The sequence below is a fragment of the Varanus komodoensis genome, unplaced genomic scaffold, assembly GCF_004798865.1.
Source record: "Varanus komodoensis strain SLA01 unplaced genomic scaffold, ASM479886v1 scaffold14_1, whole genome shotgun sequence".
Taxonomy (NCBI): domain Eukaryota; kingdom Metazoa; phylum Chordata; class Lepidosauria; order Squamata; family Varanidae; genus Varanus; species Varanus komodoensis.
In genome coordinates this window covers 21,860,773-21,883,232 of record NW_025335438.1, presented here as the reverse complement: position 1 = coordinate 21,883,232, position 22,460 = coordinate 21,860,773, and the positions used below count along the sequence as shown (strand labels likewise).

Here is a 22,460-nt window from a genome sequence, read left to right as displayed (position 1 = left end):
TCAATTCATTCTTCCCACATACTAAGAGACTTCTTCTAAAGGCTAAACTTACTCAGCAGGTATATCCTCGTTCCAAGTGACTCAACTTTGGAGTTTTGTTGTGGGCAAAGCTAGTGGTTCACTAAAGAGATAATAATAATCCTGCAGTGATTCCATGGTGTCCCTTTGCCAAGCTGCTCCTGAAAGGCTAGACTGAGACATTTAACCAGGAGTGGAACTGTCTAGAGTTGCTCCAGAGACAACAAAGGAGGGTAAAAAGGAGCATTTTCCACACCTTGTAAAAGCCTATCGAGGGGCACATACCTCATGCCACCACCAGTATCAAGTATATTATATTATCTGAGAGTCCTTCCAAACATCTGATCTCAGTCAAGCTTTCTGCTGAATATGTAGAAATTAAAGTACATAAAGACAGAATTCAAAGGATAAGACTTCACCAGTATGAATAGTTTTGCTTCTGTGAAGTACGGTGGATACGTTCTGAAACTCAAATGTCAGAAACAAATGAAATGCACTCGTACACAATTAGTTCTGAATGCACAAAAATATGCTATATGGTTAGTGTATGTCCAACAGCCTTTTTAACATAGTCATACTGCATTTCTTCATTATCCTGTGGACCATAAGCACATTATCTGTATTAAAAATATATATTGATTAGAAAATGTTTACATTCATTGAGTCAGATGCAATTTGATTATAGTTCAGAATGTTTGATTAAGTGTATCCTAAAGATTGGAAAATCAAATATTTGTGGATATGTCTTCTAATGTAACTTCTAGGCCATGCATTCCAGTGGGTTTTTGTCCTTGAACAACAACTTTTACATTTCTTTCAGAAGCATATTTTGACTGAAAGCTATTTTCCAAGGATATGCTTTCTTGAGCAGTATGTTCCATAGTATTTAACTTCTCCTGGCAACACCTTGGATAGTTCTTAAAGCATTCGAAGGGATCATCACATTTTTCACAAGGAAAAGAACATCCTTCCACAGTCTGTAACGAGTTTCTGTTGGACTCATGTCATCTTCTAAAAGTTTTCCAGTGGACCTCAAGAACTGACCTATAAGTGCACTTCTGTACACATTTGAAACACAAGTAAGTTTTGATGCATAAGTTTTGGAATACTACAAAATCTCTGGCAATCATGCTTCAGAAGTAGGGCTTTAGAACAAGGTACATGATGGGGTTATAGAGAGTTGAAGACTTGGCAAATACAGCAGGCACTGCAAAGGCTAATGGAGGGATCCTTTCAACTGATCCAAAGGTTGACCACATGGCAATGATGGCATATGGGCTCCACGCAGCAAAAAATCCAATACACAGGGAAATGCTCAGCTGAAAATTTAAAAACAAAAATTGGTGATATTCAAAGAAACCAGAACAGTGACAGTGGGTGAGATCTATCAATGGCCTAGTCCACTGCTTTAGCCCCTAACAGCAACTTAGATCTGATACATCAAAAGTAGACCAGACATTTTTTTTTCAACTAACTTGCTTTGAACAGGTCAAGCACCACTAAGGTTTGCAGCTCTAACATTTTTGGTATCATCCACACCATAAGCATTAGATCAGTTTTACTGCTGTTCAATCTTTCAATATGGTGAACTACTTTATAACTGAAAAGTGGCATAAAATATGGTAAATAAATTCAGGCTATACATACTTACCTGGGAGTAAGTGCCATTGATGTGAATAGAGATTAGTTCTTAGAGGATATGTACAGGAATACAGCACCATGTATTATTTTAATTGTCAGGGGTATATGCAACTTTAGTATAGTCTTCTGTCTTAACAGGCACTGATGTGGACACCACTTCCTAGAGCAGGGGCAGGGAACCCCCTAAAGCTCAGCTCCTGGCAGTAAGAGCTTTAAGTTACAATATAATGGTCTTCTTATAATTCTACCCCTGCCCCTTTTCCTTTGGACCCACCCACCACTCCAGTATGGTCCCCAAGAGTCTCTCCAAAAATGAATGTGGTCTCCAGGTTGAAACAGTCCCTCCCCCAATCCTTGCCTCGGAGATCTTCCTAAAGCTTCTTAATTCCCTTCCACAAATTTATTTGTCACCAGAACCACCAAAAAGCAACAGCTGCTCCTGTCACTAAATGTATATTAGCTCCTTCAGTGCACTAGAATCATTAATAACTTACAAGAGTTTACAGCCAGAACAAAAACAGTAGACAAACAAGCTACAGATGGCCATGAATAAGTAGTCCTCACAGAGCACAGAATTCTATCACAGATGAAGTAATCCAGTTGCATCTTATAAGCAGGGGTATATGAGTCACCAGGGGGTCTCTTGTGGGTCTCCAGATTTTTAGCATACAATTCCCATCCATTCTGGAGAGGATAGTCAGTGATGAGAGTTTATGGGAGTTTAGGCCAGAACAATAGAAGGGCCATAGGTTGCTCAACCAGACACAGCAATACCAGTAATATGAACCAAAAAAGTGCTGGTACCATCTTGGTACCAGTTCATGCAATTTATTTTAAGTCAAAGGAAAGATATAGCCCCAGTTACAAAATACAACAAAAGTATATGGAACTTTAAGGTACTTTTTTTAAAAAAAAAAGGTCACCCAGTTTAGTTGTTTACTACAGAGGATGCTATGCTCTGCCATGCACAGAATCACATGTGTGGTGCTGAGTTGCTAGTATTTTCCATTTTGTTATCTAAACCTTATGGATTTGGAGAATTGCTAAGCAGTGTCAGGGAATACAATCAGGCAAGCCTGGATATAGCCAGCAGGCAGGGTTTCAAAAGCATCATTGCTTTCCATTTCTTGCCAAAAGTGATTAGACATTGTGAACTTATCCCTCCTTGACATTTTCTCCAATCAAGCATTATCTTTTTCATAGCACAGTAGCACTATAAAGAATTAATTTATACATGGTTTTTGCCACATAGAGATAACTGCATGTAATAAAGGTGTGCACTTACATGTTTCATGTGTGGTATGAGAATTTATTTTGTTGCGCATACATGGAATGAATACAGAGTTCATTTCAGCAAAATATTACCTTTCACAGCATATTTTTGTACTTGGTGGCTGCATGAAATGTGGTTGCGCCAGTATCATGCAGCTCAACACCAAACCTGAGTAAAGACCACACAGGGAAGTTAACTGTGTGAATGCATGCATGAATCCGTATGTGTATGTAACTGTGCGACTGCAGAGCCATTTGTCCTGACTTGACTCTTCATGCAAATCCCTGATCAGTCTGTTTCTCCCTTTTTTCTTACTATCTGACTATGTTGGCACATTTCATGACTTTACTCTAGTATGGTCATGCAGACTGCAGTGCAAGAAGTCCCATATTTTTTATTTATTTATTTATTTATTTATCGATTTATATCCTGACTTTTTCCTACAAAGGGCTCAAGGCAGCTTACATCTCTTCCTCCATCTTATCCCCACAACAACAACCCTGTGAGGTAGGTTGGGCTGAGAGTCTGTGACTGGCGCAAAGTCACCCAGTTGGTTCCATGGCTGAGCGGGGACTAGAACCCAGGTCGTCTGAGTCCCAGTCCCATGCTCTTCACCACTACACCACACTGGCTATCCATATTCCATAGATTAGCCTCTATAACTTCATAGATTGCCCTTCATCTCCAGTAATCTGACTTCACACCAGTCCACAGCTGGCAAGTATTCTGTCTTTGTACCATTTTTAAACCACTATTATTATAAAGTCATAGGGTGACGGAATCACTATAGTCTTCATAGTTAGGCTCTTTATACCCATTTTATGTGGATTCAATTACAAACTTTGGACAAGTATCAAGGAATAGAAGTAATTTACTTAAACCAGAATGGATAGGATTCAGAAATGTCACAGAAGGATCATATACCTGTCAAATACCTTGGTATATGGATTGAACCTAACTTTGAAGATTATGTAGCTTCTAATAATAATAAGCTGTTACAAGGAATTAATATTTATCCTGAAGAATAGTCACAGAGTCATTTGTCTTGAGCTAAGAAGCTCCAAGACAATAGTATTTAAGCAATTCATTTCTTCCAAGAATTTAACTTGAATATTTAGGTTCTGAGTGGTGGCAGAAAAGTTCATCTATGTTATTTTGGTTTCAAAAAGCAAACCAAAAATTTGGGATTGCTGCATTCAGCATAAGCTGAAGGCAGATTAAACAAGTCAGGCATTTTACTGCTTTGATTGGCATTCTATGGTTTTGATTCCCTGTTGGAACAAATTAAAGAATTCTTTTTCATCTTTTATAATATCTTTCTATGAAAGCTTTTATAAAATTCTTTTATATCCCTCTTTATTCTTAGTTACCACATATCACACTGGATACGTTAGAATACTTAATACTTGAGATTACTTGAGAATTAATGGGTTTCAATAACTAGAAAATATCTGAATCTTCTTTTAAGGAACTAGACTTGAGTGGATTCAAGACTCTAGAAAAGTTTTGACTCAGGGTCTGTGAGCTACCGTGACCGTGACAAGTGCATCCCTGCTTTACACAGTTAATAATGTAATCTAGATCCATTGATGGACAGAAGCTAGTCCATCAGTTTTGCGTTAGACAAAGAGTGCTGGCTTTGAGCTTTGGAAATTGTCTGGAAATTTGAGATACTTGAGAAATCTGATGTGGGACAGTGGAATCTTTTTTGTAGGAAGGCTATGATAACTGTCTCAACTTAAGCTTAATGAGTACATTTGTAAATAAACTCAAATGTCACATAAATGCCTTAAGACGCTAATTGTTTCTCCTTCCAAAGATAACAAAGCCAAAAAGGCAGTGTCCCTGCTGTTTCTCACTGCTCAGGTCAGTAGGCAGCACGTAAAACAGCTTGTCTCCTGATGCAAGGGAGGAGTCCAAAATACGTTTTTCACAGTGCAAGTTCTGCCCCCTTCATAAATCTTGACAAATGTAAGTTATAGTGCCACTCTTAAACCATTCTCCAGGCCAACCCACTGTATTATCACCTAACAGTGGATTGCCATTATTCGGCTATAAGGAAAAGTAATTCTCAAGCAAAGCACCAGCAAGATATTACCTCTTAAGTATAAGCTATGAATACAAGATATACTGTTAAATAATGTTAAGTTTAGGATCAAGCCAATCCTACCAAACTTCTTATAGTCCAATGGGCATTACTTCATTTGTAATTTGTAATCCATTTAAGGTACAATCCTATGCAGAAAAACAGAAAAAACAGAAAAACAGCTCTGCGATTTCCAGTATTCTTCCTGGTCATGCTGGCTCTGAAATGCTTAGAGTTGTAGGACTTTTTAAATGTCTGAACATGCACAGGATTGTGTTTTCACTATTTTAACATTAAGTGGATTATAGCTTCAAAAGAGGTACTCAGGTGACCATAGGAATCTTGCTAGCAAAAACTTGATCCTAATTATCATTTTAAATTAGCCCAGCCTTCCTGAAAATTTAGTTGAGCCACTATGCCAAAATGTAGTGCCCTGCAAAAGTATTTACCCACCCACTTGGACTTTTCCAGAATTTGTTGTGAATAAAATTATTTAAATGAACATTGATACCACTTTATATACACAAGATACTCAACACCATGAAGGTGCAAAATATTATGGCACAGAAGTAAACAGCAAAAGAAAGCTGGTTTTATAAATATTCACTTTGATAACATTTCGATGTGGCATGCCTAAATAAGTCCTCATGCAACCCACTATTGCCAGGGTAAGTAGACGAATGGAGTAGACTGCAAGTCCAGTGACATACAATCTCAGAGTAAATGCACCTGTTTCTGGAAAGTCCTGCATTTTGTTGGAGAGCATATGTACACAAATAGCATTATGAAGACCAGGCCAAGGAGCTATCAAAAGAACTCTAGGATAAAATTGTGCAGAAGCACCAATCAGAAAAGAATATAAGTCAACCACAATTTTGTCCAAAGAAGATGTCCATCAAAACTCAGTGGCCAGAGAAGAAGGGCACTAGTTAGAGAAGCATCCAAGAGGCCAATAGTAGCTCTGAAGAAGCCAGCGAGATCCACAGCTGAGATGGCAGAAACCATCCACCTCAGTTCCCCACACAGCTGGGCTTTATGAAAGAGTGGTGAGAAGAAAGCCATTGCTGAAACAAACCTATGTGGAGTTTGCAAAAAGGCGAGACACAGCAGACATGCGGAGAAACTTGCTCTGGTCTCTTGCAGCCAAAATTGAACTTGAATCAATGGAATAGCATTCTGCATGGCACTCAGCTGGCAGAGCTCATTGCCTGAGAACAACATTTGTACAGCGAAGCATAGTGCTGGCAGCTTTATGTTGCAGGGATGGGGAAACTGGTCAGGAGTGAGGACAAGGCAGCCAGAGCAATTCTAGACAAAAGCTGGGGGGGAGGCTAATCTTCCAATAGGAAAGCCCCCAATTCCATTGAGAATCTGCAGCAAGACTGGGAGCTTCTATGCACCAATGATCCCTGTCCAACCTGACTGAGCTGGAGCAGTTTTGCCAGGAAGAATGAGAAAATACTGTAGGATACACAGACACGCAGGTGATGGAAACACACTCAGCTGTAGCTGGTGCCAAAGGTGCTTCTACCAAATATTGACCCAGGGAGTGAGTATGCATGCATCCAATCAGTGTCAGTATGCTTTTGTTTACTTATGTGCCACAATAAAAATATTCTGCACTTTCCATAGAGCTGGTATCCAGTGTTTATCAAGTGACAACAGTGCCAATTAAATCCATCTCAATTTTAGGTTGTAAGAGAGTAAAATGTGGAAAAGTTATTTAATTTCTATACTGCCCAACAGCTGAAGTTAAAGTGTGTGTCAGGTGGGGGTGGGGGTAGAGAGGGGTAATTACTTCTGCAGGGCATTGTAGCTTCCTTCCTTAGAATGCCCTTAATAAGGAAGATTATTGAAGCAATGGCAGCTAGATCCCATCAGGGCAATGTTTGTCCATCATTGAAAAATGTGTTCCTGAGCTTAGCTATGAGGGGCGTTCAATGTATTCTCGGTATCAGGTTGATTTTCTATTGATGTGGGTAATTTAATTATTTCATTAGCTAATGACACTATCTGAGGGTATACATGCAAAATTCAAATAAGTGTGATCATTAGTTCCCTAGTAATCGTCAGTGAAAAACAACCATGATGACTGACACAACAATGTTGAAGAAAATCGAGCACCGCGCTGTGATTAAGTTCCTTACAAAACAAGGAAAAAGTCAAAAAAATCATTCACGAAGAGATGGTGGCCATTTACCAGGACTCTGCACCTTCATTATCAACTGTCCAAAAGTGGTCAAGTGAATTTAAAAGGGCAGAAAAAACATTGAAGACAACCCTCACTCCAAAGGGCTGGTTACTGCCACTACAAAGAAAATGTGAAAAAAATTGAGAAACTTGTATTGGACGATGCCCAAATAAAAATCAAAATGTTAGTAGAGATGACAAACCTATCCGTTGGTACCATATTTACTATTTTTCATGACCATCTTAACCTTTCCAAGGTCTGTGCAAGATGGGTGCCGCAAATGCTCATGGCGCCTCAGAAACAAGTGCGAGTCAAGTGCTGTAGGAAGTTTTTACAGCTCTGTAGTGAAGATCCATCGAGTATTTTCGACTGGATTGTTACTGGAGATGAAACTTGGGTTCATCACTATGACCCTGAAAGTAAGCAGGAGTCCATGCAGTGGCATAAAAAAGGTGCTGGCCCTCCGAAGAAATTCAAAGTCACTCCATTGGCTGGAAAAATCATGGCCACAGTGTTTTGGGACTCAAAGGAAATTTTATTGATCAAGTACACGTAAAAAGGTGAAACCATAAACGCAGCATCTTACGCAACCACTCTGCGTAATTTAAGAGAAGCGATTAAAGAAAAAAGGGAGGGGGGAACTGACCGCAGGTGTGTTGCTTCTTCACGACAGCACACCTGTTCACACAGCGCATGTTTTGAAGGCTGCTGTGTGAGACTGTGGTTTCGAAGAAATAAACCACCCACCCTATAGCCCGGATCTGGCCCCCAGTAACTACTACCTATTTCCGAATTTAAAAAAAGATCTTCGTGGAAAGCAATTTTGAAGAGCTCAAGGCGGCAATTAACACACATTATTTAGACAAGGAGGAAGGGTATTTTTTACAGGGAACTGAAAAGTTAATTTCTAGATGTAACAAGTGTATTGAAGTTATGGGGGATTACATTGAAAAATAAAAATTATTTCAATTTATTATTCCTTTTTCTTCATGCTGATACCGAGAATACATTGAATGCCCCTCATATCTTATGTTTCAGCAGCACATTAGCAAAGAAACACCGATGTAGAGATAGGTTTGGGTTTTGGTTTTTGTTTTGTTTGTTTTAATTTTTCAAAGTTGCCTGTTTGCTTTATGTTCTAACTCCTGCTTTCAATAAAATATTGTCCCCATATTAAAATGTTCAAATCACTTGTGCCCCACCTTAGGAGGAGTTGATAAAGGGAAGGCCTGAAAAATCAGCAGAGTGTAGAAGTCCCAGAATCTACACCCAAAATTCTATCTTCAAACACCCATTCAGACTGTCTTCTCCAAGAATGACAAAAGGGAGAAGCTAGAGAACATTTATAGAAGGCAGTTTGCAGCTTATGAAATGTGCAGCTTTGGTGACAAGCAGGTTTGTTGAAATACAGAAGATCCTAATGGATCATTATCAAGAAATATAAATTGCAGGTGCAAGGAGATAAAATGGGATTGGGACATGGAACAGGATAAGGCTAATACCCTACCACCATGCTAGATAGAAAGTGTAAATGTTTGCTATGTCTTTCAAGCAATATCTGCTTTAGGCACAAGTCGCATCTCACAAGATTCCTGGTTCAAACATTTGAAAGCTTGATCCTGGACAGCTTTTGTTTTAAAAAAATCAAATGATGCACAGATTGCCTACCCACTCAATGGGTTTTCAAGCGATGCCATATGGCTGCAAACAAGCCAAGTAGTTCCAGAGCCTCTCCATGGAAACAGAGATGTTGCATGCAATGTCTGATCTGCAATGATTTCAGGACCTTTGGGCAAGGGCCATTAAATAAATGTTTAGGACCAGAAGAAAAACCTGTACAGGTGGCAGCAGAATAATTATAGTGTTGTCTTTAAGCACATGCATTCAATGGATTGGAATCAGGAAGTGTGCAGCAAAGACAAGAAATACATCACAACAAAGAACATTAAAAGTGCAATTCTATGCAAATATTTTCAGACGTAAACCCCAGTTTAGAGGTTTCTCTGTACACCTGCCTATCTGCTAAATCACACGGAGTTTTGCTATTGACTTTTGAGAGGGGGGCTATGGTAGAGTCCAAAATGAAGGGGTCAGAAGAAAGAGACTGTGCCTGTACTCTACTTTGTTCTATTTCTGCAAAATATGAAACCTCTGGAAATAGGTATCTTGCATTGATGAATAATTACTTCTTGTAGTCCACTGAGGGAAATTTCACATAAAAGAAGTTCCAGCTTTCTTTCAATGCATAAAGTCTTAGAGATTTTCTGTTTCTTTTACTGGAAGCATAGAGCTTTATGTAAAACTTTTAGCAATATATAGTAATACCTACAAGCATTATGTAGATAAAAATAAAGCTACAAAATCATATTCATGCTAAATACCAAACCCAACTACTAGCATCCAGCATTAAGCAGCAAAACAACAACATCAAAAGCACTTAATTTTAAACAAAAAGGAAGCAAGAGGCATTTATCCTTATCCTACATTTTGAGATAGTAAGTTAAAAAATGACTTGCGTGTAGCACATTTCAAAGCTGGGCAGGAACATTTACAAGAATGACAGGTATACAGTACAAGCAACAGAACTTACAGCTTTTATTCATCATATTCTGAAAATGCTGTGTTGCCAGTTCATACGTTTGAACCAGATCAGAATAAAGTAAATTTAGTTTCACAATGAATAACATAAAATGATTTTGTTATTATGGATATTCCCATGTATGTGAAATATGTAAACAGCCTGCTTTGTTTCCCCTCATATTTCAACTTTAAGTCATGAGAAAGTTCATGCATCACTCCCAGGACCCAAATTGCCAGAAGAGCAGGGCTCAAGAATTCCTCTTATCAAGAGCCAATCGCAAGTGCACCTTCCCCTCTCACACCCCCTCCCTCCCTCCCAACAGTGTAAGGGAGGCGAGGGGGATGTTTATCTCCCTTCAAGGCAAAAGAAAGTCTTAGAGAGGGTAGGAAGGAATGCAGAAATCAATAATGTAGTGATGGGTGCTCTTATGGACTCTTAAGTCATGGTGCTTTACATTCTACTACAGAATAAGCCCCCTGCCCCCAGAATTCACTGGGACTTGCTTCGGGGTAAAAATGCATAGTCCATGATGTTAGAAGGCAGAAAGATGTCTGGGTGATCACAAAGGACTGCTGGAACCATTTAGTCTAAGGCATAAGCTTACATGATTTTGACAATGCATGTTCTGCTCCTTTCCTCTGCTAAATGAGACAGATTCTTCATAGCCCGTTTGCACACAGTGGCAAAGTTATGACTCTGGCTTGTGAGAGACAAGCCAGAGGTCACACTAACCAAGCCAGGAATGAAGAGTCTCTGGTTTCTTTGATTGTTCCTACTTGCAGGAGGAGCCCAGCACGCCATGGGCACCAGCATGCTGGCTTGTTTATGGTAGCCCAAGATTTAAAAATCTCTGGATTGCCCTGACATGCAAGTGGGGGCCAATGAATTACTTCTGAAGTCAAGACTCCAGCAAGACATCCATGGCTTAATAAATCACAGTTTATTCTAGTAGGAATGAATGTCAGGTTCACTAATACCTGTTCCCTTCATGTACTGGGCTTGGGCCCTTCAATCCTGATTTCTTTAAAGCATGGTTTCCAGTTAAGTCTGAAAGGGTGGTTTAATGGTGATTTAAAGACCAGGATCTGAAACTAGAATCAACATGTTATTTAAGCTCCTAGTTAGTAATCAGACATTACACCACAGTTCACTGCTTCATTTAAAGTGTGTTTAAAGGTATCAGGATTAAAGGTGGGACAGAAATAGCCAGATAGCCTACCTTTTGGTCTTTACAAAAAGATGTACTGAAGCACAAGCAGAGCTACCTTGCATGCTTTTTCTTGCTGCTGCTTACCCAAGTTAAGCTCCTCAAAACCAAATGAGTGCTATTCGGCAGCAAAGAAGCTAGCACTTATAATAACTGCCTATTTTGGAAGTTGCACCCTCTTCCGAGCAACTTCAACAGATGCCAGTTCACACAACCCCTTTAGAATAGCTTGCTTACTTCTGGGTGGATGAGGTCAGTGGAAGAGGAAATTCCTTTCAGCATGGGCCCTACTTCCCCAGAAGCCCTGACACAAGTGAAGCCCATTTTGTCATTTCCTCTCTGGTCTGAAGAGGTCATGCTGATATCGACGGAGACTAAAAGTCCCAACCTGGAAACTAGAGCAGAGCCACAGTCTCCCAGTGCAGCTGGAGCTGACTGTTGGTAAGCAAGACAAGGCTCCTAGACTTATGAAATAACTTTAAATCCTCTTTCAGAATACATTGCCTTCCCAAGGTAATTTACAATTATTTGGACAGAATATAATAAGATTGCACACAAAAATAAAATATCCAAACATAATAGATCATGCTCAAAAACAACACATAACTAATTATGTCAAATAAAATAGTAAGGTAAAAATAACACAGAAAAGCTAGATTAAAAACAGCATCAACACACAAAATAGTTACAGCACAACAAATAATCTGAAAGCTAACTGGAAGGTAGAATCCACTTTAAGGCCAAAAAAAGAGGATGCCAAACTTATTTCCCTGAGGAGGTCATTCCAAAGGAAACAAGGCCACCACAGAAAGGATTCAGTCCCAGATGCTAAACAGCTTAAAGATTTTGCTGATGGACCAGAGAGAAGGATTTCAGATGTTGAACTCAAGGCTCAGGAAGGTACAGATGTGTCCAGGTAGTCCTTAAGATAACCTGGTTTCCAGTATGACTAAAGCTTAACACCAACACCCTAAGCTTCTCCAAGCAAAGGTAGAGCTGGTCACTCCCATCTAGTTTAGGTACAGGAGCCATCTGCTAATGCAAACCATCAAGGCTCCTATAATGTGAATCTCCAGACTGAGTTCCACTGTTCAGAGTGTTACTTTGAATATGAATTCTTGCCTAGAACCTCCATGTGTGCTGGAATTCCCATCTGGCTGTGGCCACCACAGCCTGGAACAGCATACATACATACTCAGGGGTACACCCTGTTGATCCACTGGGACTTACTTTTGCGTAGACTTGGGTAAGAGTCTGTCAAAGCAATACCTATTAAATATATACCTCTGGCTACCTGTTTAAGGTATAATCCTAAACATCCTTACAACTAAAGCTCAATGGAAGTATAATAGGGTAAGACTTTACGGCTGACAATACTGGTCGGCAAGTGCATCCAGCCATAATTAATGGACACCTGAGTCAGAGTTGGCAAGCAGTGAGAAACTAGTAAGCTAGTCTGAAGACTGGCAGCCCCTTAGCAGATAGTATATGTGTATGAGCTCTTTCCACATGAGAACTGACCAAATGCCAAAAGGTGGCTTACTTTAACTTGTTTAAGGTGCAATCCTATGCAGCTTTAGACAGAAGAGAAGCCTATGATTCCCAGCATGCTGAGAGTCCTAGGGCCTTTTTCTATCTAAATTTGCATAGGGTTGTGTCTTTAGTTGACCTTCCCGGTTTGCATTGTGATATATCTGTCTTCCCCTCAAGACAGGTAAAAAACATGATTAACTCTAATTCCAAGAGAATCTTCTCTGGATCATTCTAAGTGAATTAAACCATGATAAGTTCTTCACATAAATGACAATTTCCCTCAAATAAAGAAGAAAAAAAAACACTAAAAGCCACCCAGGAGCTTTAAAAATTGAATGAGCTCGACGTGTTTTGCATCTGTAAGGATGCCACTATGCCTCTTGCCTTATAAATGGTATGAAAAAAATCACAGCAGACTTTAAACAATTGGGCAGTAAATCTGTACATTATTATTATTATTATTATTATTATTATTATTATTATTATTATTATAACACTTCTATGCCGCCCCTTGCCGAAGCCTCGGGGCGGCTTACAACACAATAAAATACATTGAGATACAATAGAGCATAATAAATTACCAGAAAATACAAAAATACCAAAAAATACATTGAGTCACAAACATCATAATATAAAATTAAAATTATCAGTATAAAATAAGTAAATAAATAATATAGGAGGGGAAAAGAGAAGGAAGAAGAAGTTGCCCTGGCCAGTTCATATATTTTAACAGTTAAAATGATGTTTAAATAAAAAGGTCTTTACCTGGCGCCGAAAAACCAGTAATGACGGTGCCAGGCAGACCTCTTTGGGGAGTGAGTTCCATAGGTTGGGCGCCACCGCAGAGAAAGCCCTCCTCCGAGTACTTACTCTCCTAATTTCTTTCATGGAGGGTTCCCGGAGAAGGGACTCTCCCGCAGATCTCAAAGGGCGGTCGGGCATATACGGACGTAAGCACTCGTTCAGGTAGCCAGGACCCAAGCCGTTAAGGGCTTTATAGGTCATAATCAACACCTTGAATTGGGCCCGGGCTTCAATGGGCAGCCAGTGAAGCTGACGGAAGACTGGAGTCATGTGAGCATAACGCCCCGTCCCCGTTAGCAACCTGGCAGCTCTATTTTGCACCAATTGAAGTGTTCGGACCGTCTTCAGGGGAAGCCCCACGTAAAGCGCGTTACAGAAGTCTAGGCGGGAAGTCACCAGCGCGTGTGTCACCGTCGCCAGGCAGTCGAACTCCAGGTAGGGGCGCAGTTGATTAATCAGCCGAAGCTGAAGGAAGGCGCTCCTCACCACCGCTGTCACCTGAGCTTCCAAAGAAAGCTCCGGGTGGAGGAGTACTCCTAAGCTGCGGACCTTGTCCCTAAGAGGGAGTGTTGCACCATGGAGTGGTAGGAAACACATAGGTCATATCATTTTAAACATTGTTTCTATTCCTGTGAGAAGTTTAAAATGGGGGTAATGGTTTTAATTGTATTATAAGAAATAAAGTTTTTAAAGGTTTAAACATTAACTTAAAATAAAAATAAAGAAAAAAACTTTCAATTACCTTGGCTGTAATAGCCAGCACACTGCTCATCCCACTATGTCCCAGCACATGTTGTTCTACTGCTTTCCTGGATTCTTTCACAGTAATCAGAATAAGAATATAGGAGGTCACAATTATTCTGCAGGGGATAATGAAACAGAAGACAAAGAGTGCAATCGTGTAGGACATGGCTGTCTAATTTATATTTGATGAGTGCCAGTCAATGCAACATGCTGTCCCATAAGGTTCAGCTCCATATTCACCCCGGTGAGCAAGTGGGGAAGAGGCAAAAATGGCTGCATAAACCCACGTGCAGGCTATTAAGATTCCACCATGTTCTCGCCTAAATCTATTCCCTGAAATACAAAATGTCCACATTTAAAATGTTTGAGAATTGCTGCTTGAACCAATGCAAACTGGTTTTAAATATACACATTGGAAACACTGGCCTATCTTTTTTCTGCCCAAAGGGCAATCTTTGTAAGAGGCATATACAAACAATTTACAATGTCTTCATGAAGGGATACATATCAGACTTTTGACTTGTACCTCAGGTGATTTGGACCTAAAGCTTGGCTGAACAGTAATGCAAAACTACTTCCAGAGCAGGCTGGAGTCCTTGAGCTATGAATTTCCATTCGTTCTTCACCCAACCTGACAGGTGCTTTGTCTGCCTTACTTCTGGAACCAGCACCCAGTTCCTGCCCCTCTTCACCCTCCTGCATTTCTTTGCATCCTCTCTCTTCTTGATTCTTTTACCAGACTGACCAAATACAGATCTTGGTTTGCCCCAGACTTCACCTGCCCTCTGATCTCAGCCCTGACCCTGCAACCACAAACAGCTGTGAGCAGTAGATAACAACTATCTCTCAGTCATACCATGACAAATCAGCCACTTACCTGTCCTTAAAATATAAAAGCCTCAGGTAGACTCAAAGCAGCTCCTTTGATTCTCTACTTGGGTCTTTAACACTACATGATATATACAAATGCTAGTATTTAACCTAAAGGCAACTTTATGCATGTATGTTACAGATTTTTATACTGCTTCCCAACATAAAGTTGTAGGATGGCTTACAGGATAAGACACTGCATTCAAAGGAACAGTTAAGGATATTAAAATATTTTGCCATGAATGGCACTCACTTCAATGAATATAATAATACTCAATTTTCAAAATGCTATCGCTTATTTATCAAGAAAGTTCATCTTGCTACCATGGAATTTTGACTGTGCCTGTAAACACACCTGAGGCATAACTTGGAATTAAAATATAAGATGGAATTGAATGACCTGATAACCCCCTTCTTCCCAATTCTGAAAACAAGCACATTGTCTGCTGGCAATGATTCTGTGTTGGCAATTCTCGTGCTTAGAATCTCACAATTCTTCATTTATTAACAGAATTCTTATATCAGGTTTGAGGTGGATTAAGGCAAATTTCATTTTTAACCCCCTTGCACATCCCCTCCTTTTTCTTTCATAGAAGCACTCTAAGCTACCTCACTTCCAGGAAATACATGGCAATTTATCCCCTCAGGCAGCAATTACTCAAAACTGGAAGGAAGAGTTCTGCTCTTTAGGGACTGTTTTGACTTATTTTATCCTCCTTTGTACATACAAATGGGCTTTCAATATATTATCCTATTAAATAGGCAAGCTTATAGGACATGAAGGAATAATTAAGTGCACTCTGTTAGAAAAATAAAGTATAGGGCTTCAAGGATTGAATATCCCCTTACATCTTAATTAGGTCACAAATTGCAAGGAAATTCATATCTGTTCTAACACCAAACAGAGCAATGAATCTTGAAACTATGTCAACATGGCCAAATTTGTTTTCATTTCCTTTTTGAGCTTACATGAGAACTTCAGAAGGTTCCACATCTGTAAGAATCTGATCTGTTTTCAGGTATTGCTACAATATAAGCAAAATGGCATAGGGAAAAAAACCCTTTCTATAACAATGCTATAAATCTTTTTTCCCATGCTCTGTTTTACTTTATGTTTGTTTCTGTCTATCAGCTGAGGTGAGGAACCATAGTTACCATAAGCTGAGAAACAAATTTTAAGGCAGCACACAGTGCTCAGTAAAGTCAGTGTAGACAGACTGCAGATTCCAAAAAGCACCCCGCAAAATGCATAGAATAAGCAAACCTGTTGACCAAATAGCCACCTGTGGGAGGGAAAAATAAAGAAAAAGATATTAAGATCCAAATAATATTTTCCCACTTTTAAATCATATACTGAAAAGCAACTTGCATCAGTCCCTACTGAAATAATAATACTGAGTGTTGCCTGTGTTTATTTTCTGAGCCACAGGTATTTCCTTATTTGTCTAGTCTAGTGGGACAAGCACAAGACCATTTAATTAAATAAGCTGATACAGCAAGATAGAAAGTGGATAATATTACCCTTTTCATATTGGCAAGAAATCCAGCCTTTGCTGCTGCATTTGAAAGGTTTAGTCTGCAAGATGCAAGAATGTTAGTTTTAGCTCCTTGGAAGTATTTCCCCAAGCTCGTTAGCTCATAAAATATATATTCTTATGCCCCAAATAAAAAGTGTAAACCTCAAGAATTGAGTCAGGGTGATTTAAAAAAAAAAAAAAAACAACCATTTTGTTTTGATTTCCATGACTGACATGAAGCCAGAACACTTGGTGCTGAATATCCATAGGACTTCCTAACACCTCCTCAGCTGTTCATATGGATAATCTTTGTCCACCAGGAACATAGTTTGTCCAAGGCCATGATTCCTGACTACATGAAGCCTTTTGCTACTCTAAAATTCCCCAAAGTCTGCAGAACTTTGATGCTGAAAGAATTTGTAAAAATCGCACTCTCCTTCTGACTTAGCACAGAAGCACTCCTTCTGACTCGTTATTTTGCACAAAATTCATTGTGCAAAATAACCCATTCCAGTTGTGCATGATTATAGTATAGACACACAAAAAGGGGTGTAACTGTAGTGGCAAACTGTATGGAACTGGGTAGGAAAGAATAGATTAGTACAAGCATAGTTTGCAAGAACAGAACTGAGGTATTTCCAATTACAACCATGAGGTGAAACACCATGAGCTGTCCCACTACAATTCCCATTTGACTACTTCTGCAATAACTGCATTTCCTTCTGTTAAAAAAAATCATATGTAATTCAACAACAATGCAATTTATATCTTAGAAAAGAAGCAGTTTCTTTGTCATTCCTCCCACAGGAGATTAGGATCATTAGCTAAAGTAATTATATTGAATGAACACTCCCTTTCCTAATAAGACATTCTTCTAACTACTTCAGTGTTCTGCAGATTAGAATGCTAATTATTGCCAACAGCTTGGAAGGCTGCTGTCAAATAACATACTTTCCTCAATCCCTCTAATTAATTGTCACTGCCTAAATATCAAATATAGAAGAACTGCAGTTTAGTACTTCCTACTAGAAGAGCTCCAGTGTGTGTTGCTGTTGTTGTTAGTCCGCAAGTCATGTCCAACCCATCGCGACCCCATGGACAACATTCCTCCAGGCCTTTCTGTCCTCCACCATCCCCTGGAGTCCACTCAAGCTCACACCAACTGCTTCAGTGACTCCATCTAGCCACCTCATTCTCTGCCATCCCCTTCTTCTTTTGCCATCTATTGTTCCCAGCATTAGACTCTTCTCCAGGGACTCCTTCCTTCTCATTAGGTGGCCAAAGTATTTCAGTTTCATCTTCAAGATCTGGCCTTCTAAAGAGCAGTCAGGGTTGATCTCCTCTAGCACTGACCGGTTTGATCGCCTTGCTGTCCAAGGGACTCGTAGGAGTATCCGCCAGCACCACAATTCAAAGGCCTCAATTCTTCGGTGCTCAGCCTTCCTTATGGTCCAACTTTCACAGCCATACATTGCAACTGGGAAAACCATAGCCTTGACTATACGCACTTTTGTTGGCAGGGTGATGTCTCTGCTTTTTAGTATGCTGTCTAGATTTGCCACAGCTTTCCTCCCCAGGAGCAAGCGTCTTTTAATTTCTTGGCTGCAGTCTCCATCTGCGGTGATCTTGGAGCCCAGGAAAATAAAAGCTGTCACTACCTCCATTTCTTCCCCATCTATTTGCCAGGAAGTGAGAGGACTGGATGCCATGATCTTAGTTTTCTTAATGTTGAGTTTCAAGCCAATTTTTGCCTCTCCTCCTTCACCCACATCAAAAGGCTCTTTAGTTCCTCCTCACTTTCTGCTATGAGAGTGGTATCATCTGCATATCTGAGGTTGTTGATATTTCTCCCAGCAATCTTAATTCCAACTGATGATTAGCCCCGTCTTTCTCATGATGTGCTCTGCATGTAAGTTAAATAGGCAGGGTGACAGCATACAGCCTTGCCAAACTCCTTTCTCAATTTTGAACCAATCAGTGGTTCTGTGCCCACTTCTAACTGTTGCTTCTTGACCCGCATCTAGGTTTCTCAAGAGACAAATAAGATGATCAGGTACTCCCATCTCTTTAAGAACTTGCCACAGTTTGTTGTGATCCACACAATCAAAGGCTTTAGCATAGTCAATGAAGCAGAAATAGATGTTTTTCTGGAACTCCCTAGCTATCTCCATGATCCAGCGTATGTTGGCAATTTGATCTCTAGTTCCTCTGCCTCTTCAAAATCCTGCCTGTACTTCTGGTAGTTCTCGGTCCACATACTGCTGGAGCCTAGCTTGTAGGATTTTGAGCATAACTTTACTAGCATGTGAAATGAGTACAATGGTGTGGTAGTTTGGACATTAGGTCCCTTCCATTTTGATCCTTTATCATGCCCATCTTTGCATGAAACGTTCCCTTTATAACTCCAATTTTCTTGAAGAGATCTCTGGTCCTTCCTATTCTATTGTTTTCTTCTATTTCTTTGCACTGTTCATTTAAGAAGGCCTTCTTATCTCTTCTAGCTATTCTCCGGAATTCTGCATTCAATTGGGTGTATCTTTCATTTTCTCCCTTACCTTTTGCTTCCCTTCTTTCCTCAGCTATTTGTAAAGCTGCCTCAGACAGCCATTTTGCTTTCTTGCATTTCTTTTTCTTTGGGATGGTTTTAGTTGCTACCTCTTGTACAACCAGTGTGTGTAGCAGGTGTATATTGAACAGACCTGTGTGAAAAGCTGGATGTAACAGCTAGAGGGTACAAGGTTGGAGTCATACCAAGGTCACTGATGGCCAGATTGATCATGAAGTATTCTGCTGGTTTCAAAATGTTCTTTTTCTTGTAGGAAACATAGAGGAGGAGGCTGTTCCCACAAAAGAAGCATATGCCTGTAGGACAAAAAAGATAAGGACATCTGTTCTCAGACTCATTGCCATTTTGATTTTACACACAAATGCTAAATTACCACTGGCTCATCATTTTCATGGGTAAAACAGTTTCCAACCAAACAAATAACAAACCTACTTTTCTATTATTCTGATTACAAAGATGTTTGATTTTTAACTCTGTGCAGCCTGACTTTCAATTTGTGCTCTGTTCTCCAGTGCCATGTCATGATCATCATGTTGATCTCCAGATTGGCTACACAGTTTGCAATCTTTAAAGACTATGCATTGTATAATAATAGTATGATAAAAGAAGGTATCAGCAGAGCAAAGGTGCTTCAGCATGTACCTTGGTTCAAGTTAAACCAGCCCAAATGGCAACCAACTCCTCCAAATGCCCTCCAGATTTTTGGGATGGCCAAGCTGATGGCATGGCTAAATTGAGCAATGATGAATTTATCTGAGGTCCCAAATGATTTCATGGCAAAGATAAAAAATCCTACATCCATAACCAGCCACTGGACCCTAATGGCCTTATTGTGCCATTCTAACCAGCAGAATAGAGGTCAACAATATGCTGTAGCTAAGGGCCAAGCCACATATTTTTCCTGCACTCCCCATGCCCATCCTTCCTGCAAGGGAAAATTTGAAATTAGGAAAGCAACAGTTTATTTAATAGAATTCAAATTGGAAAAACCTGACTGAGGAAAGGGCAAAGTGACCATTCCCCCAGCAACTCTGATCCAATTCAATTACAAGTTCCCTTGTGATTGTTTTAAAGTAGACACACAGAGAGGATGCGATCGCATGTCACATGTGATTTGACCGTAAATTGCTATAAAGTCTAGGCTTTCACAGCTGCAGTTTACTTCCAACTTTAATTCACAAGATACTCATAGAACATAACCAGGCTCAGATTCAGTAAAGAGAAAATTAAAAACTCAAATTAAACTCTGCTAACTTCTCAGGAAGAAGCAAGGTTATTATTCTTGCAGCCTTTCATTGATTGAGTTCAACTCAATCCTGCTTCTAATGAATCAATGACCCTGAGATCACTTTGACAGCTTAAAGCAGTCCCCGACCCCCATCTGGTGCCCTCTGGGTGCCTGGCTACACAAGTTCAGAATTCCTGAACTTTGGCCAGTCTGGTTGGAGTGATGCAATGGAAGCATAAAATACCTGAAGTGTACCAGGATGGGCAAGGCTACTTTAAAACATAGTTGGAAAAATTCATTTACTAAATAATACTGCAGGCTTAAATAAATTTACTTTATTGTACTTATTTAGAAGAATGCTTTAACATGCTTACCTGTCATATCTCTATCAATGATTATATGACAGGATATCAAGTTAACACTTCCATTTGAATTGATGGTGGAAATTCAAACTGACACTCTAATTCTATTCAGTTGCTATTGTAAGTAATAGTCTTGTTACTATCAACAAGTTGCAACCTGTTTGCTCCTACCTGGCTCCTTCTACCAGTGGGAGCAGCTAAACTAACCAGGAATCAAAAGCTTAGCATGCCATACAAACTAATGTCCTGCTTTTTTGCACCCTTTGCAAATCAGAATCACAAACCAGGGCTTCTTCTTGGTTTGCAAACACTGGCCTGTTTGGGAGCAATACACCAGGAAAACCTAGTTTAGATGTCACAGGAAGCCTTCCATTCTTGGTTAGTTTAGCTGCTTTCATTGGTGGGAAAACCCAAGTGGGTACAAATGGGCTTCATGCACCAGCATGCAACTCATTGACAGAAAGCCAGGATTCTCTGGAAATCAGACTCACCCCTGCATATAAATGAGGCTGCCAATTTGTGATGGCCATCTCACGCTTTCATGGCTTATCAGGATAGTAATAAAGTAGCATAGCTAGTTTGAGAATCAGGACTCAACTTTTAGAACACATCACTAATGCAATGTTTCTGTTCTCTAAAATGTGAAATATAATCAACTGCATTTGTAGAGAATTTCCAACATTAATCACACTTACCAAATACAATATAGAAGATCCCAACAATAATATCAGCTGCTTCTGTTATTTTGGAATGAAATGTTGCATTCACAAAGTAAGAGCCCATCTGGAAGGAGACTAAATGTTAGCAGGCTTTGAGACTTTCTGTTTTCCTTTACAGTACTTTCAAATGATACATTTGATGCTTACCAATGATATATTTCAAGCATGAAAACATCTTTTTGCCTTCACAGTAATATTAAAACTAGCTTTTGTATTACTTACAGTGGCCATGTGTTGGACATAAAACCATATCAGTGCCCAAACTGTGCTGACATTACCAGCTGGCTGGACTGATGCACATTCTGGGCCTCAGAACACACCCAGAAAGACACCAATGAGCAGGCCAGGCAAGTGTGAGCTCACAGACTACTTGAGAACCTCCTACAAACCAGTCTAAGATGTGCAGCAAAGACGCAGGTAGGGACTTCTGTACAAACTTTAGCTTCTTTGTGGCACTGCAAACTGGTGAATTGTTCACCTATCTGCCAAATAAAATGGTCAGTTTTAACTAAACTTTTCAAACATTATGAAAAATGTCCACTTCATTCTTCTTCATTCCAGTGTTATACACTGCACGTTACAAAAGAGAAAACTTATTTTTTTCAAGTCACAGAGAGAGTACAAATAGCACAACATGTTTCTTCCTAATAACCTTTTCCAATGTTCATAATTCAGATTTCAGAAAACCAGAGAGTTATATTAAATTTCTGTGGGAGGATTACCCAAACAAAACTCAGTCTCAAAGGATATGTTCCACTTCTGGAAAAAGCCTTTCAGCTCATTTTGGAGCTTCCTCCAAGAAGTGCCAAATCTCCCACTTCATGAGCAAAAGGTTCTGTTTCCTTCTTAAGATGGAGGCCTTAAGTCCCCCACTGGATAGGGCCCTAGAAGTGCCTTAAACAAGCCACTTTTATCTCACATTCAGTTTCCCACCCATCAATGTATCAAGATGGCAGATGAGTACAACATCCGTGGTAAGGATATTTTCAAGGAAAGAACAGTTGTTGCTACATTTTTGCCAAATCCTATAGCCAAGGGAGAAAGCACAAGATTTTTTTTCCCTAATCCAAATTTAAATAAATCAGAAAGAAAATCCTCATTTATTTATTTGAAATAAATT

The 22,460-nt window shown here is 39.7% G+C and overlaps 1 pseudogene; it reads right to left on the bottom strand.

The window, feature by feature from the left end:
- Positions 1-728: 728 nt before the first annotated feature.
- On the bottom strand, positions 729-21,404 carry LOC123020493 (annotated as a pseudogene).
- Positions 21,405-22,460: the final 1,056 nt, after the last annotated feature.